The 17,928-nt window shown below is 46.4% G+C and overlaps 2 long non-coding RNA genes across 3 annotated transcripts; both read right to left on the bottom strand.

Annotated features, from left to right (window-relative positions):
- Positions 1–166: 166 nt before the first annotated feature.
- On the bottom strand, positions 167–8,575 carry LOC146437396 (uncharacterized). The gene is made up of 3 exons (XR_014852203.1): positions 3,436–8,575; positions 2,238–2,368; positions 167–386 (listed from the first exon to the last, which is right to left on the bottom strand). It is a non-coding gene; the product is annotated as an uncharacterized LOC146437396 (long non-coding RNA).
- A 2,569-nt stretch (positions 8,576–11,144) lies between these two features.
- Positions 11,145–17,903, bottom strand: LOC146437395 (uncharacterized). 2 transcript variants are annotated; one of them, XR_014852202.1, is made up of 5 exons: positions 15,651–17,903; positions 15,417–15,525; positions 14,361–14,453; positions 14,017–14,108; positions 11,145–13,497 (listed from the first exon to the last, which is right to left on the bottom strand). It is a non-coding gene; the product is annotated as an uncharacterized LOC146437395 (long non-coding RNA). The 2 variants fall into 2 exon arrangements; XR_014852201.1 differs by having other exon boundaries at positions 15,417–17,903.
- Between the last annotated feature and the right edge of the window lie 25 nt (positions 17,904–17,928).

The raw sequence follows: 17,928 nt of genomic DNA, 5'->3' as shown, positions 1-17,928 counted from the left end.
TCCCCCTGTTGTTTTTATTTACTGACTATTGGTGTTTATACTCGGCAATAAAGACATCGCAGTGAGCCATACCACAAAGCCCTGAGTGCAATCTAATGTCACATTACACTGGGGATGAAGCCTACATTTAATTAGAGGTTTATTTCCTTTCTCTTCCTTCCCCTGGTACTGTTGTCCATGGTAATGCAGCCACCTTCATCTCAGCACAGCCTGACGTAGACCTCTGCTGCTGACCAGGGCTGGGATTTCTGCCATTCATCCTTTACACTAAGAAAACACAGTTTGAGTGAATAAAGCTGAGAAACCGTGAATTTTTCCAAGCGGAGAGTGCCTGGGCAGCACTTCAGATAGCAGAGCTGCATTTAACCTGGGATCTGTGGGAAAGACTGAAAAATAAAGATGAATGAGCTTGGTTGGGTAATTAGATAATAAAATTGAAGGCTCTGGAGTTTAGCCCAGAAATATAACCCAGTATATGCGGCTGGCTAGACTGCTCACTCTCCTACTGCGGGCAGCACTGTCTTAACCCAGCAAGGAGATCTGTCCTTCACAGCCCAAACACAGAAATGCATTTGTGCAGCACAGGATCAGTGGCACAGGATCAATCCTGCACTTTCTGTCCCCCAGCAGCTGGATTTACTGCCCACAGGAGAGGCAGGGCTGCAGAGAAGTGCTGCAGGACTCAAAGTGGGCTTCCCACTGCTCCAGCAGTGCCCAGACCTGCCCAGCAGAACAAACCCAGAGCAGGGCTGGGCACTAGATCAGGCTCCCTGCTCAGCACCAAGCCTGAGAGAGTTCAAGAAGCATTTGAATAACACTCTCAGGAACATGGTGTGATCCTGGGGCTGTCCTGTGCAGGGTCAGGAGTTGGACTTGATGATCCTTGTGGGTCCCTTCCAGCTCAGGGGATTCTATGGTTCTATGAACTCTCATGCATATCTCGTGTCAGTAAATACTATTGTGGCTCTGTAGAGGGTGGTGTTTCAGGGTAAAAAGGGCAGCAGAGCCAGTCTGAAAGGAAAACTAGGGGTGGTTTTGCTTTTTGGAGTGACTGCTTTCCTAAATTCAGTTTCCAAATTGCTGCAGAGCTGAAAAGCAAATCAGAGGCAAGTTCTCTTTGACTAGGGAAATCCTTCAAAAATAAAGCAAACCCATTTTGGAAGGCAGACTTTGTCAGCTGCCCTATTTTTAGGATTGACTCCTACAGGTCCTTCCTTCAATGATAGCAGTTTTGCCTGAGCAATGACTAGGGACTGCAGGATTTAGGCTTTTAATAAAGCAATTGTGTAATTAAAAATAAATGGGTCTCTAGTGTCACTATTTAAAAGAAAAGAAAACTTAGATCAAATAAGGCATTTCTTTCTTTTTGGTTTAGTCCGCTTGGATCATGCAGAGCTTTAATGACGCAGTCACAAATGTTGTATTTAAAAGGCCTCTTAGTTGCTGAGAGGAGCCCCAGGAGAGGGCTATTAACTGGCCAAATTAGGCTATTTATTTTTGTGAGTTTTGCAAGTTTGAAAAAGAGAGGCACATTTTCACTTAGGAGAGTGATATTTCAAATAGGTCACAGGAAACTCTGGCAGGCGGGGAGCAAAGCAGAGCGCCAGTAGGAAAACATTAACCAGAGACATTTTGCAAGTGTAAGTCGACATTTGGGTTCCTAATGGTTTCTGAAGTCCATTCAAAAATCTTTCAGTGAATATAAAATAGGGGCAAGGTACTGCAGCTGTGCAGGAGCCCCAGCCTGATCCTGAATCCCTTAAAAACGGCAGAGCCATGCCCAGGGTGCTGCTGTGAGAGAGCCCAGGGCTGCCAGCACAGCCAGCAGGACGTGTTTGGGGGAGATGGACTCTGCCTTTGGTCAGGAGAGAGCTGGGGCTTGCATGGACAGACAGTCAGCCTGAAATCTAACTGCCCCTTTCATGCCTTTGACTTTGGTTATTCAGATGAACCATGAAACTTCATTTTTCTCTCACATAATCACAGCCCAGAGCAAACCAGGAGTGACTTCAGTAAATCCTGTACAGGAGGCTGCATATACACCTTCAGAATCAGGCATGACATGTTTTACATGCAGGGTGGGAAAGGTGCCTCCACACCACCTCAGCAGGCACAGCACATGCTCACCAACGCCTTTTCCTCCTTTTCACCTTTGCAAACAGAATCAATTAACTTAAATCCCACTCAGGAATGATTTGGGTGAAATTATTTTGAAGGACTGGCCCACCTCCTGTTACCTTCAGCAGCTGAGAATGAAGTTACTCAGGAGTTAAGAAGCCTCTGGGGCAATATCAGGCTGTCACTGGGTCCTGTCCTGCTCCAGCAGGGCTGGGGTCCCTTCAGCTGCTGCTATAGAGTACCACAGCATCTGCATGTAAAAGTTTTGCAGGATCAGGATGAGAAAATAAATTATATAGTAACATAATAAAAAGCAGTGTTCCTAGAAAGTGAGGTCTAATGGGTTCCTCTTGCTGGATTATAAATCCAGCAGCCATACAAATCATAAAAGAAAACCAAAGATAGAGAAAAAGTAGCCATATGCCTATTAGAACAATATTCCTCAAGTTATTTTCCCATATAAGCTGGATAATTGAGGATTCAAAGCACTGGCATGTCTGAGGCTGTGGCATCAGTGCTTCCATCGGTGAATAACAAATCTCTAAAAACACCTTTCTGTGCCCTCAGTACCACAGGCTCTCAGTACCACATTCTCCTCCTCTGGCTGAGTGACCAAGTGGAGTTGCAAGCACTTAGTGCCTTGCTTTTTTGTGACACAGACAAACCAGTGGTTCACTGGATCAGAGTGAGGGAGCTGGCACTGGTGTGAAGGGAGCTGAAAGGGAAATTTGGAGCTCACAGCTTCATCAGAATCTTGTCAGTTGATACACAAAATGTCAGACAGACCTGACCCACAGCTTTATTCTTCTCGTAATCATTGTACTCTGTCATACTAACATAAACCAGCCCATCCTACCCCAGACAAACCCAACTAAAACCAGAAGTGGTTTCTGGCATGGTGAGGCTGTGTGCTGGACTATGAACAGCACTATACATTCAGCAAGAGGACAGCAGGGGTAGAGAGGGTCCCTCCAGCTGTGCCACAGAAGAAATCCCTTCTCTGACCCATGTGGCAGGGTGGGCATGTTTTTCATAGGTGAGGAAGGAATTTATAGGTACAGGGAAAGAACAAGCATATTGCTTGTCTGCTTGGCACAAAAGGAGCTATAAATATTGTGACAATTGTCTCCAGAAACCCAGCACAACCTCTGCCCTGATTAGCAACCACACACTGTCCCTTTGGACTTTACTGAAGCCATGCAGGTTGCAGTCACCAGCTCAGCTGGCTCAACTGTCTGTTATTCCCATTAAAACTACCCTAGCAAAAGCTGCCTTTTCCAAGGAGTGACAAAGGCTGGTTCTCTGCCTCAGACAAACCTGCTGGAGCTCCAGTGTTGATCATCACCTGAGCAGTAGAGTTCTCCAGCTGGACCTTGTGCCTGCTTCATTGTGGTAACTCTTCCAGAATACTCTGTGTATTAGCTTAGTCCAGCAATATTTATTTAGCAGATAAAACTTCGATGCTGCTCCTGTAGAAATAGTTTGCAATATATTAACAAGGCCATAATATTAGTCAAAAGCATTTCTCATGTGCCCCCAAATGTTTGGTGTAAAAGAATCAGCAGATGCCAAAGGTCACAAGGCAAATTCAGCTCTTATGAGGAGTTAACCATTAGATAAAGCAAAAGGATGAGGGTGATCAGGGGTACCATAAACCACTCTCTCCTCCAAGACCTTGCAGCCCACAGCATGCTGTGTATAATACCTGCAAGTTTATTGCTTAAAACAATTCTATATGATCCAAGTTCATCCAGACACAAAGAAGTAATTTATCCTTTTCCCACAGATGGGCACAAAACAAACCATGCCATAGTGCCAGCCGGGGACAAATAGGTGTTTCTTGTTCAGTGCATCTGTATGAACTCTCACTGCATGCCTGGCTGAGGTGGGCCTTTCCAGGAGGTCTGCAAGAATTTGGGTTACTCTTGCTTTCCCTAAACCACCCCATCCCTTTGCTCCCCTCCCAGGCACAGCCACAGGCATCAGAGCCCTTCCAGCACCAGTCACAATCCAGCTCCTCCTGGCACGGGGGGACCCTCCAGCAGCCAGGTCACCTTCCCCAGCTGAGGGCAGAGACATTCCCCATGGTGATGGGGGGCTGGCAGTGCCCACTGCAGAAACCTCCCCCTGGCCTGTTTTCTTTCTGTCTCTGTTTCCCCATTCAGGAAAAAGCTTCTGTCACAACAGCTGCTGATTCATTTTCTGACTTGGTGCCGAGCGTGCCAGACATAACATTTGTTTGCTGCCAAAGTGGTAAAAACAATGACTTACCAGCTCATTTTTCTTCAGTTGATTATGTGGTGGGGGAGATAGGAGCTTTAATTAAAATTAGATAAGGAGGAGAATAAATCCACCGGGATGCAAAGAGCAGTGCTCTGGAAGGCAGGAAAGGGGAGAGCATCTGAGGCGGTGTGGGAATAGCCATCACCAAACAAAGGAAAACAAAGGAGTCCATGGTCAGTGGTCCCTTGCTGCCCTTCACCAACTTCTCCTCTCCACCCTTTCCACCATATAGGTGTCAACGGCTTCCCAGACCAGTAACTCTCAGATACAACACTTTGTCTTCCAGACTGAGAGGAAAGAAGCCACCTGAAGATGGCTCCAATGAGGGAAGACAAGTGTACTGGTCTTGGATCCTTTCCATCTTTCTTCCCTGGTTTTTCTTCTGTGATGAAGGAGTCCCACCATCAACATTTATTTGCTTCTTAAAACATTGACTAATGATTTGCTCAGTAGACAGAATCCACATCCAACCCACATTTTGGAAGTGTTCAGGGCAGAATGACTGGACTGAGATTTTGGCTCGCCTATTATACACTAGAGCCAAGTCTGGATCCAGGGTGAGGAGCTGCTGTGGAAGAACCATCCAAAGCCATTATCATCACATCTGATGATAAAGAAAAAGCTAAATCATTCAGAAGCTGCAAGAAAGAGGGATTTTTAAGGCAAATGGGGAGCAATCATTCCACAGGTGGAATGTGACTGTGTGCTCAGATACTGTGATTCAAACCAAGGACTCATCAAGGACTGCTTATCTAATGCCTGGTAACCAACCAAGCATATGAGGATGAAAAGCCTCACCTTTATACTTCACAAGCTCTTGCATTCTTTGCTTTAAATGGTTGTTTGCTCTCTCCATCTGAGGGGAATACAAAGAATGGCTATTTGCAAATGCAGAACCCAAGATCAAGGAGTCATTCTTGCTCACCAGAGAACATGAAATAGACACTAGAGAAGCTCTTTAGAAGTAAGGATGGATTTTCAAGAATACCAAGTGAGGCACCTAGATACCACCAACAAGCCACTGAAAAACCTATCCACTTTCTTGAAATATTTTTGGAAATCCACCTCATTATGTCAACTACTATTCAGAACCTGAAAGGAGAATTTCACCACCATATTCTCCCAGAATGGGAAAAATGGGATTTAAGAGGTCTCTTATGTTCTTTGCTCTTATCTCTGCCACACAACTAAACTATTCTTTCCATGACTTGATCTACCTGCCTCACTTCACAAGTCTTGTACACACTGTCCCCTTGGATGATGTTGCTAAATGACTTCACCATAGCAAAATACAAGTGTTTAAGAGAATCTCCACTTGATCTCTCAACCAACCATGTTACAAGAACATGACCAAGAAAGATTTCTCCCTCCCATGACCTTTTGCTGATTCAGATGCCACAGAAAGCAATGCTGCACTGCAGAGCAATGCTCAGGCTGTGGGTTGATATATCTGACCATCCAGAGACACCCTGCCCTTCTTGGCTTCAGTTAGACCTGTAGTTTCTCAGCACCTTTGCAAATTAAGTGTAGAAACGAAACTAACACATTAAATTGTATTGCTGTATAAGGACCTTAATTTCCAGTCTTTTATCAGCAGGAATGATATTGCCATTCTATACACAAGACCTGTTTTTGTAATACTATGGTTCATCAGAAGTTTTTATGCTAATACCAAATCAGAAATAATACACATGTGATTCATAATAATCTAACTGAATGGCTGCACTGAATGCATTGTAAGAAATTCCAGTTAGGAAAGAAACTCATTAAAGAAATAGTGACTACTATTATCCCAATGCATATATTGTTCTACTGGAAAGTTTCCTTGAGTAGTTTCTTTAATTAGCAATTTGATATTTTGAAATAGTGTGATCTCCACCACACACAATTTGTAACACAGACTTGGCTGGCAAAACAAAGGAAAACAAGCAATCTTTTCAGAGTTTGCATCTCTAGGGCATATCTTGTCATTTGCTGCTATATATATGTGTATAACACGGTGACACTGTTCTTGTGGGATTTTGATTCTTAAAAGTTACTTAGATAAAGAGCTTTTTTATTGGAACAGAATATATTGTCTTTCCTTTTTCTTTTTTTAGAAAATCCACATAAAAATATTTGCATAACTTTGGGCTGTTCAAATAGAAGATGTTGACCCCAGCTGTGTTCTGGAGAATGAATCATTTATGTAGGAGCTCATTGCACAGAACGTATGGTATTTTATCTTTGCTGGGTTTCTGCCAAATACAGTCTGTAACAATTTTTCCCCTTTGCCACATTTACCGCTTGATATCCTTTAAAATATACCAGCTCCAAGTGTGAGAAAGCAAAACAGATTCTGGCTGGCTCTGGCTGAGAGCTGTTTGTATGGATAGCCCTGTGCTGGCACTGAGGTGCCCTTGTTTTTGGAGAATATCCATTCCAGATCTGAGACTCTCCTTGCACTGACTGCTTTTAATCAACATTGATTCAAAGTTAATTTAAGCCTGCAGGGAACTGCAGAAGCCCAGGAGCAAGGGAAAACAGGCATCCTCTTCATAAACAACATAGGAGCTGCCCCAGAGAGAGAGACAAACTTCCACTGCCTTGAACATCCCAAGCTCTGCACCTGCAGGGAAAGCCTGCAGGGAGTAAGGAGGATGTTCCTGCCACAGCTCTGCTCAGTTACAGCTATCCTCCAGGTATCACTTAAGTGGTATTCCGGCAAGACATATTCCTACCCAGAAGGGCAGGGAAAAAGATTATTTCATTAAGTGACTGAGGCACTGCATGGCCAAAGCCACTATTACAGCAGGTTTGATTTGAAACGGTGAGCGAGAGGTCAGACTCTCTCAACACTGATCTCCCGGGGGAGAAGAGATAAGGCAGAGTGCTAAGATTTCCACACTCCCACATGAATAGATAAGGTCTGAATGAACAGCCTCATCTGTAGGCTGCTTCCCTAAGCGTTTTTCGTAGCTTGCACTGGAAACCCTCATACCTTTCCGCACTGAATCACATAATTATGGTTTCCACAAGAAATTCAGAGCAGGATCTCCTCCCACAAAATTTCCTCTCACCTGCTCTCCCTTCATCACCACAGATGACTGTTTGTCAGCACTACCTCCACTGCTGAAAGGGTTCACAAGCAGCTCAATTTAGCAGCCAGAGTCAAGAATATTCCCCCATGTGCAAGCTTCTAAAATGTGCTTGTGTGTGGCATGAGCATCTCCATGAGGAATCATTCATTCAGGACACACTTGCAGTCTCGATGTGTTCTCCCTGCTAAGCAAGGAGCTTCTTCTACAGCAGACAACATCCATCATCAGGAGGTTACCTTCCAGTTTCCCAGGAAAGCCCTGCTCAGATGGAGATATTGCAAGCAGGATGCAGCCCCATTAATCTCTGCCATCCCAGTTCCTCATGCTTGAGCTGTTCCGTCATAGGAGGCTCCCTCTTTGTTACACCCTCCCACGTAGAGGAACATAATAGCCTGGTTAAAGCTGACCCTGGATAAACTCCAAACACAGACAAGACACTGCTCTGAAAGTCACCAGTTAATTCATCTTTCAACAGCAGATTATTTCTGGTTTGGAATGTTTTTTTCTGGTGTGGAATGCTTGCTCCCATCCCCTCAAAACAGCGAGCTGGGGTATATCAGAGCTCTGCAAGAAAGTCCTTCCTGAGAGAGTCACCCAAGAACTTGCAGTGACACCAGTGCCAGTGTTCCAGAGTTGAAAGTGCTGCTGTAATTACATGTGACTGTCGTATAAACTCCAGTTTTGGTTGCACGAAACTTCATCTATAATTAATTGTTTAGGCTGAAAATTTCTCCAGCTGGATACAGCCTCAGGCTAAACTCTTTCATTTTGGCTGAAATGGCTTGAGTCTTTCCCAAGAATATGTTTAAGGAAAAAGACTCTCTTTTGCCCCCGTTAAAAGGATCTTTCTGTAATTGAAAGAACTGAAATGTTCCCACAACTCCCTGCTTCTAAAAGCAGCACCTTGAAATACTGGCAGACTTGACTGTTGTGAAACATGTCTCTTCATATTGTCAGGGGGAGAAAAGGATCGTAATTGGGCTGTTTTCAGCCTCAGACTTAAATATACATAAACACATACAGGTATATATATACACACACACACACACATATATATATATATGTTTAAGTATGAGTACCTTCAGTGCTGAGCAATCTTGGTGCCCCACTGTGCCAAACACACCAGTGAGGTGACACACACAGCATCCAACAGGGAGCAAGGATGCTCCTGCAGCTACAGGGCTTGGTGGAGCTGTCACTGCAAACATGCCCTCTGGTTGCAGGCTCTCTGAGGTACCAAGCCAGAAGAGAGCCAGAGGCAGGTCCAGCTGAGCAGGACACAGACACTACATCTCAGTGAACACAGGAGAAGCAACTGCTGAGAAGGGCCTGTGATCAGCCTGGCCATGGATCAATATCTGACCTGCAGGCAATAAAGACAACCCTGGGTGCACATGGAGCAGCAAAAACAAGTCAAAGTGTTCCAAAGCAGCTCAGTAAATAGTTTCTGTCTGCTCTGAAAACAGCCAGAGGTGTCTCTACAGAGGTCTGCTCTACAATGAGGCAGAAGTGGAGAAAATAAGTATCTGATCACTCATGATAAAGAGCACAGCACAATGCAAGGGGGCTGAACGCAACCTGCATGAACAACCTAAAGCTTCCTCCTTCAGAAATAACTGAAGTTGAAACCTTATGACAGGCTAAAGATGTTGTACCCAGTTTCAGAGGGGGGTGCACACCCAGTGATTTCTGGCCATGCAGAAAACAGGCAGAAAGCACATTTGGCTGCAGAGAACAAACCCTAGAAACACAGGAAGTCTTGAAAAATCTGGGCAGAGAAGTGAAAATTACTTCATTAATTTTTTTACCGATGCAATAGAGTCCAGAGATGTCATTAGGAAAAAGAAACCCCAGCACTCATCTGCCTCTGAGCTAACCAGAATAGCAAAATGAGCCCACTCTAACTAGGAAATTAAAACACTTACAAGCAGTTCTTACTACTCCATGAACATGAGTCAGTGCAAGTGAAAATGGTGCACAGATGGGCCAGCACAGAAGCAACAGAAGTGCCGTGATATTTACAAGGGGAAAAAAAAAAATCTTTCTTTACAAGTGTAAATATACCAGAGAAATCATCCTCTCGCAGCACAAACTGGGCTTTGATGTAGCAAACACTCCCACCAGGGACAGCAGTGGCTCTGCTGGGAGGAGTAGGCATGGTAGACACTGCATCTGGAAGACAGTAGGCTCAAAGCACCAAGCTTTTCCGAGGAGTCCCAACACACACACACCAGACACACAGACCATTTTATAGTCTTCATGCAACCAGCAGCAAGGGGCCAAGCACTGTCCCAGGCCATGCAGAGATGCTGGGAAGGAAAGAATTGTGGTGAGTGTTGGCTCTAACAGCTGGAAAGTGCATCATTAGAGCCCCACCAGGCTGGGCTCTGGTGCACTGCCCACACCACCAGACATGCAACAGCTTAAAGACACACAAATCCAAGCTGGTGGTGCTCTGCACAGAGCCAAGTAAGTGGCACCTGGAGCACTGTGTCCAGCTCTGGGGTCCTCAGCACAGGAGGGACATGGACCTGCTGGAGCAGGACCAGAGGAGGACCATGAAGATGATCAGATGGAAAAGGATCCAGGGAGACCTTAGAGCACCTTCCAGTACCTAAGGGGGCTACAAGAAAGATGGGGACAAATATTTTACTGGGGGCTGTTTTGATAGGACATGGGGTAATGCTTTTAACTAAAAGGGTTGATTTCAACTAAATGCAAGGAAAGTTTTTTTACAAGGAGGGCAGTAAAACACTGGCACAGATTGCCCAGAGAGGTGGCAAATGCCCCATCCCTGGAAACATTCAACATCAGGGTAGACTGGGCTCTGAACGACCTGATGTTTGAGTTGAACTAGATGACCTTTAAAAGGTCCCTTCCAATCCAAACCATTCTATGATTTTGGGGCCCCTCAGCCTGTCACAGAGCAACAATAACACAGGGGGTCTTTTTCTCCAGCCTCTCTCAGGTCTCACCCTCAGTGCAAGCTGCTCAGTTCACAGCGAGAGCACGGGGCTGAGCTCTCCAGACTAATCACATTCCTCCCCACACGTCTTCCCCTCACCTGTAAAACAGCAGTAACAATATTTACACTTCTGCAGTTGGCTCAAGATGCGGGAATGAAAACTTAATTATCATCAGTGCTATTCACCTGTGAGGAACAGCTCACAGCCTGACCATGGCAGGAATGAATGGAGCCCAAGAAGCCAGTGGAGCTCCCAGAGGGGAGCTGCAGGAGACAGCACAAATCTCATCCCAGCGATAAAAAGGTCTGACAGCTTTGAATGGGAGAGAAACAGCTTCCCCATCACTTATGAACTTGTTTATAGTGAATTATCACAGAATTTCATAACAGGTTTCCAAGCAGGTCAGGCAAACTCCTGCCACTCAGCTGCTCTGACCACTGACTCTGCAGTGTCACACACACTTTTGTTCTACGGGAAAACCATGTTTAAACAATAAATCCAGCTTTCCAAACCTCTCACCTCCCCCGGGAACCTCTAACAACTTTTGTGGGTTTGTGCTACATTGTCTCACTCTTGAAGACCTATTTTTCCCCAGTGTTGTGTGAAAGACCCAAGCACAGCAGGAGAAATTAATTAACTGAGCAGACAGCAATTCTGCCATCAAATGAACAAAATGAAAGAGTAACAGAGACGTACACTTATAGTCACCCCTAAGTGTTTCACATGACAACAGCAGGGAAAACACAGTCCAGACTGTTGTTTTAATGTTGATAATATTCCAAAATCCGCAGCGCTTACCAATTTCTCAGTGGAAATAAAACCTTTGACATCAGTGGGAATTCTGTCTGGGCATGAAAGCTGGTTGTTATATCGTGATCCAGCAATAAGAGTCTGTTTTGATTGCAAGATGTTTAGCACCATTCCTTTCTAAGCCTGCCCAGAGCACCTGGACTGACAAGCAGAGGACAAAACTTCAGTGGCAATGCTTTAGACCTGAATACATCTGTGCACTCACGTGCTTTCTGCCAAGGCTTGTGCTGGCGAGGAGTTGATTCTCTTCTGCACTACAGCAGGGTTTATATTTTGCAATCACCTCCCAGCAGCTGGAGGGCTGCCTGACGTGTCAGCCTGCTCTGCTGGAGAGCGTTGGCTTTTTGCATCTCAGCTGGTTTGTTTCTGCTGCAAGCATCCTGCTCAGGTGCAGACCAGGACCGGACAGAACAAGGCTGCTAATTTCCCCCAAAATCGTGACGATCTTAAGGAATATAGGGGGAGGGAAGGGGAGAAGGAAAGCATTCTGGTAACAGCAACAGTAAGAAGGAAAAGAGTTAAAATGAAGATAGGAACAAAATTCAAAGGCGCACGAGTGTAAGACAGCATCACTTCAGGCATATGTCAAAATAGTGTCAGATTTTTCTCTGCTCATTAAGTCAACAGTTAAACACCCACCAGCTCTGCTTTTTGCTAGCCCTGGAGTTTTGCTGCACCTGGAGATCCACTCTACAGCATCAGCAGTAGAAACAACAGCAGATAACTTCTTTCAAGAGCAGGTTGAGTGACCCCTTCCCCTCCTGCCACCATGAGGGCCACGAGCAAGAGTCAGGTCACAGACTCTGTATGGTGGAGACCAGCTCAAGCACAACAGAAGCCATGGGAAAAGGGCATGAATGTTATCAATTTTTCCTAGTTTTAAGACACATGAAACAGCATTTAATATTCATCCCCAGCATTTGATAAAAAGAAAATTATCCCCAAAATACCAAGTTAAAAACATCAAATTCTTATCCATCCAGCTAACGTGGTAGAGGTCACCAGCCTGTGGTGAGGAATGGTACCAGCAAGAGAACATCTGGGCATTGGTCTGACAAGAATTTCCCCTCTCCAGCACTTGGGGTTCTTAACTTCCTTGCATTTACAGAACAGTCACAGAGAAAGAACCTGACACATGAGTGCTTTTCAGTAGGGTTTTGAACCTGTAAGATATTTGATATAAAATCACTGCCCAATTACAAAATTCTGTGGTGTGGTTAAAGAAAACCCAAATGAACAACCCACATGCAATAACTTAAGAATAATCCCAAACTCCTTGGGTTTTAGAAATATTGGTTTCCTTTTTTGTACATAACTTTTGTTATGCTCAATGGAACTTTTCCATTACAGGTAGAAGGATGAGCAAACAAGCAAACCCTTATTTACAAAAGAGGGATAACGTTGTCCAAGGCAGAGTACATATTAGATTGAGACTATAGTAATTTCCTAGGACTGTATTTAGACGAAAGAGTCTGGGTTTTTCTAGTGGTTTTGGCCTCAAAAGCCTTCCCAAGGGACATGTATAATTTAGCTGTGCTAAGTCTCCTCTAGGTTTAGGAGCCAAGACGACAGACTCATCTCTCTTCTGCAAGTGCCAGCATCCAGAATTTGGCAACAAACACACTTTTCTGCCAAGCAGTGTCAGCCCTGAATTGTACCTGCTCCTTGCCATTATACCAAGCCAGGCATATAAATCACCCCTGTCCAGTCTGAGGGAAAAAATCCCACACAGACACCTTGGTTGCCCTGACACTACCTGTTCTGCACTCCAATTTCCACACTTCTCTGTCCAAATAAGGCTGCTTTATGCACTGTTTTATTACCACAGGTAATACTGCACACTCTCAGCAACAGGAACAAAGACTTTGGTGAAAGCAAGCTTGTTTGTCTGAGGGTTTGGGGTTCTTTCCCGTAAAAAAAAAAAATTCTCCCCATTTGTAACTATGAACATTCCTCACCAGTCCTCACCTCAGTCAGCCAAAAATCACATGAGGTCTTTCTGAAAAACTAAGTTCTGTGCAGTGAAGTTATTAACTGCTGGGAAAGGCAGAAAAGCTTTTTTACAGCTGTTCATTGATCCACTGAACGTCACCTTACACTCTGTAGCCCCTTTTGGATTCTGCAGACTTCTGGAGTAGGCTAAGAAAAAACAAAAACCTTGGCCAGAGCAGTTACACTGCTTCTTGAGACATGTTTTTTTTGGGTTCAGGCCTCAGATTCTCAGCCAGCAATTTCTGTCCCTAGTGGAAATTTAAAAGAAAAAAAAGAAAACACAGAAAACACCAGGTTTGTCTGCTTTTCAGGAATCCCAAGAACAAATATGAGTTCCTAAGGCATTTGCAAGAGATGTGAATTGACCCAAGTCCCCATCACTGATGCTTGAGCCTGTCCATGCAGCAGCTTTAATGACTCTCTGAGACCTTTCACACAGGGACCACAGCTTGTGCTGCCCACTCTGGTTTCAAACAGGCACACAAACCCCTTGGTTTAAGCAATTGGCTGTCATCCTGCAGTGAATGAGGCCAGAATTAATTTTCTCTACTTAATTTATGATTCAATATTTTTATTCTAAAACTGTACACAGATGCTTGGGGACCAGCAGGTGCATTTCATCGGTACATAAACCATACCCAAGCAGACCTGTTCTCATTCCTGTGTGCTCCTGCAGGAGTACACCACTCCTCACACCCAGGCTGCTGCTTAGCTTCCTCTTTCCCTTTTAAATGGCACAGAGAGCTGATGAAGAGCCAGGCACTCACCTTGACCCAGACTTGAATCTCCATCAGACTTTCTCAGCAGGAACAGCCAGGTTTGAAATGAGAGGAAATGCTTGGCAGGTGTTCCCAGGGGACTGGCCAAAAATAAATGCACTCTCCAGTTAATTTCCATCTGAGTACTACTAACATTTCTCCTTTAAGAGTGCGGCTGAAGCATTTGATTTACACAAGGTGAGGCATTTGTTTGCAGTCACCCGGCAGACCCAGCACACAACAGGGAACATTCAGACCCATTTTAATCACCTATGTAAGGTGCCCGTGCTCTCCATACAGACAAGGCATCTTTTAGGGTGTGATTCACTGTAATTAGGAACTTTACCTCTCACCTTTGATTATAGCAGGAGTCTAGACAGCTAGTGTTGGCAGAGAACTGACAGACTCAAAATTAGCTTGTACAAATATTCCCCAATGCATCGGTTCTGCAAGGAAACAGACCGGAGGCTCTCTGGGCAGAGGGTTATAGCGAGTAGCGCTCGGCACTTGGCAGGCAGCGAGGAGCAGGTAAGGCTGTTTACAGGGAGCTTTACTCAGCCGTGACTCCCAGCAGGCTGTCGCTGCAGCCAGCACAGAACGCCGCAGGCTGGGGGAACAGGGTCCCGATGGCCCCGAGCCGCTGCCCTCCGCTCGGCTGCTGGCACTGCTGGGGAGAAGTCTGCTGGATGTCAGACTGGCGCAGGACCAGAGCCAGCAGGATGGCCACCCGCCAGCCCAGTGCCCAGGAAAACCTACTCCTTCCTTCTTTCTCGGCGGGGATGCAGCTGTGACTGAAGAGGCCGGGAATATCCTCGAGTCCTGCAGCCGCGGGCTGCTGGGTGGTGCAGGCTGAGGGCTGCCTGGAGCTGTCATCTCATACTACTGCTTGCCTTTTTTTTTTTTTTTAAAGGAACCACTTGGATCATAACTTTAATCAAGACTTTAGAAAACAAGGCATCTAGAAAAATTTGACCAGATGCATTCTAGCTTCATAAAAGAATTTAAAAGCTCCCCCCAAGTTAGCAAATTTTTTACTTAAAAAATAATTGTATTTGAAAATAGTGCTATAGAGCAATACCTCGGGCAGGAGACAGACGAAGGTAGAAACGTAGTTCAGCCTCTGAAATTGCTCACTTTAAATCGTGTATTTTCATTTTCCATCCCAGATAACTGTGTGGCAAGGCTGTGCATTGCTACATGACAGCTTGTTCTGCTTTTAAAACAGCAGCACTTCAGTAGCAGCTAAATTGATGCTTTTTATGTGTCCATCACTTACCGAGGGTAATTGATTAGTGCCTGTGAGGGGCTCTGAGATCTAACAGATTACATGTTCTGAGCCTGCTAAATTATTTGAATGGATTTAGGAACAAAAAGATTCTAAATAAGAATTTTGTGTGATCCAGCATTACCTTTCACAATCAGCGTTTCTCCTTCCCATATTTTTGCTCAGTTAGAAAAAAGCATGCCAAGCCCAGGGAGCAGATTTTCAATGGCAGCAAGAAGAGTTGAGCATGACACCTGTTAAAATATAACGGAGAGTGAGTCTATTTTTCCACTGAAAGTTTCGCTGATGACTGTTTATTCCACTATTTAAAGATTCCAGCTTTAATTTAGCTCAAGAGAAGAAAATGGAAAGGTCACACCTCCATCGAGCTGGGAGGAAAGCGATCCGACAGGCAGACAGCACTGCAGCCCTGGACAACATGCCTTGTTCGAGGCTCCAGCCTCACAACACATCCTCTGTGGTGCAGTTTGGAAGCATTTAAGCCTCGGCTGCCTTAAACACAGCCCGAACCAAGAATAGCCTCGGCTCCCGGGCACAGGTCAGGCGATGCTGAGTCACTTGCTGGCCGAGCCCCAGGCTTTCCAGCTGCCTTGGGCTCGGCCTCCTTAAAGACACAACTTGTGCCTGCCGCACTCAGCCCCAGCTGGCCATGACCAGACAGGGATGGCACCCTCGGCTGCCAGGGGTGTAGCCAGATGCACGATTCCAATGTGAATTCCCGGCTCGTACCGCCCCGTTTCCCTCCAGCTTCGGAGCGCAGCACTGCTGCTGCCTTCCTGCCCATTCAAAAGCTACATTCATACATCTCTTTGTAATTATGAATCAACTCCCAGGCATCGGTGCGCACCCCGGGCTCACACAGAACGGCAAACAATATACTGTCACGGGTTGCATCAGCTGCACGATGCTCTCTCATGCCTTCAGGCTTGCTAAAGCTGATCCAACGCTAATATAATAATAGCCTTTTTACCCGCCTCCTCCCCCAACAATTACCGGAGGCTTGGAAAGCCATTGAAATGCAAATAGCACACGAAGAGGTTATTGGGGAACCAGACTGCGAAGGTACAAATGCTGTCCTGCTAGTTTCCTTTAGTTTGACACGAACGGGACTGTAATTCTGAATTTCTCTTTGTATAAATAGGGAGAGAGGCAAATTTGTGAATGTACAGACAGCCATGCATAGCAGCTGAAGTGCATCTCCAGCATCGCTTCTCCATATCTGGGACCCCGTGTTAGTCCCCTCAGTTGCTGCAGTAGCAGAGAGTTGCACAGCACAGGAGAGCCTGTAGCTCCGATGACACGAGCGTGCCCAACTACACTAACTCACAGAATCGCACTCAGGATGGTTTTAACAGACCTCCCCCGCGGAAGGCAAGGCACTGTGGAGCCTGCAGTTTGCTCTGTGGCCATAAATGAAAGTCAGAAAGACAGCATCCCTCCCCCTTGTTATCCCAAGGCATCCCTCAACCCAGACGCTTCTACAGAGGACAGAACTCCCCCATGGTCTGTCTGCCTACTATCTTTTCAGGTAATGTTTCCACCAAGGACAAAAATGTGCTGTCTGGACCCAAGGCAGTCCTGACACGGCTGGAGCAGCCACGAACAGCAGTGTGCACCAGCTACTGTGAGGTGACATGGGACTAAGATGACCCAGACACTTCTTCAGGCTCTCAGTGCCCATTAAAGCTTCAGGAATACCTCCTAAAAATAGGCTGCATCCTCATCCCCTTTTCTGTAGCAAAACAACCTATAAATATCACAAAGAAGATGGTTGCCGTGTTATTAGCAATTTCCTACCCCCGTTCAAATGAGCCATAGAGAAGAGGCTCCAGACCCGGTGCACAAGGGGTAGCTTGCTTGCCTTGGCGAGGAGGCGGCTAGGGCAGCTCTAACGGCACTTTACAGCTACTCAAGGGCAGTTATTAAGATGACAGAGCCAACACAGCTGGGGGTGATGGCTGAAGGGCCAGTGGGAGGGGCAGACCGAACCCAGGAGAATCTTCTTCCCAAGGTAGTGGGACGGCACGGCCATTGGTCACCTCAAGGCAGGTGTGGGTGCTTCCAGCCCTGGAGGTTTGCAGACGTGGCTGTGGCTGATGTACCCCGGTGTCCGTGGGTCTCGCTCCGAGGGGGCCTTTGGGCTGGAGACCTCCAGAGGTCGCTTCCAGCCAACAGTTCTATAGCTCCGTAACCTTCACGTTAAACACTTGGCATTAAAGGGTGAAACTGCAGCAGTTCCTTCCCCTGTACTTCTGTACTTCCCCTGGAGCAGGGCAGAGCGCCCAGGCCCGCACCATCGCCCCATCGCAGCACAGCGCGGGCAGCGCGGCTGTCCCAGCCCCGGGCTGCTGTCCGCGGGCACACGCGGCTCCGCCAGCCCCGGGGTGCTTCTGCCGGCCCCCGCTGTCCATCACCCCCGGCAGCAGCAGTCCTAACCCCTCCCTGCTTCCCTGCGCCTCTCCCCCTCTCTGTTTGCCGCGCGGATCTCCCGCCCGGCTGAGCGGATGCGGGGCTGATGCCGGCGGCAGCCCCGCTCGCTCCCGGCGGAAGGATGCGCGCCGGAGCCGCGGTTTCGCCGAGAGTAGGAGGCCGGCAGGTGCCGCGGCTCGGCCATCCCCCGCGGACCTCCGGCAGAC

The sequence above is a fragment of the Lichenostomus cassidix genome, chromosome 4A (assembly GCF_008360975.1).
Source record: "Lichenostomus cassidix isolate B80296 chromosome 4A, HeHo_3.0, whole genome shotgun sequence".
NCBI lineage: Eukaryota > Metazoa > Chordata > Aves > Passeriformes > Meliphagidae > Lichenostomus > Lichenostomus cassidix.
This window is presented reverse-complemented; position numbering and strand designations above follow the sequence as displayed.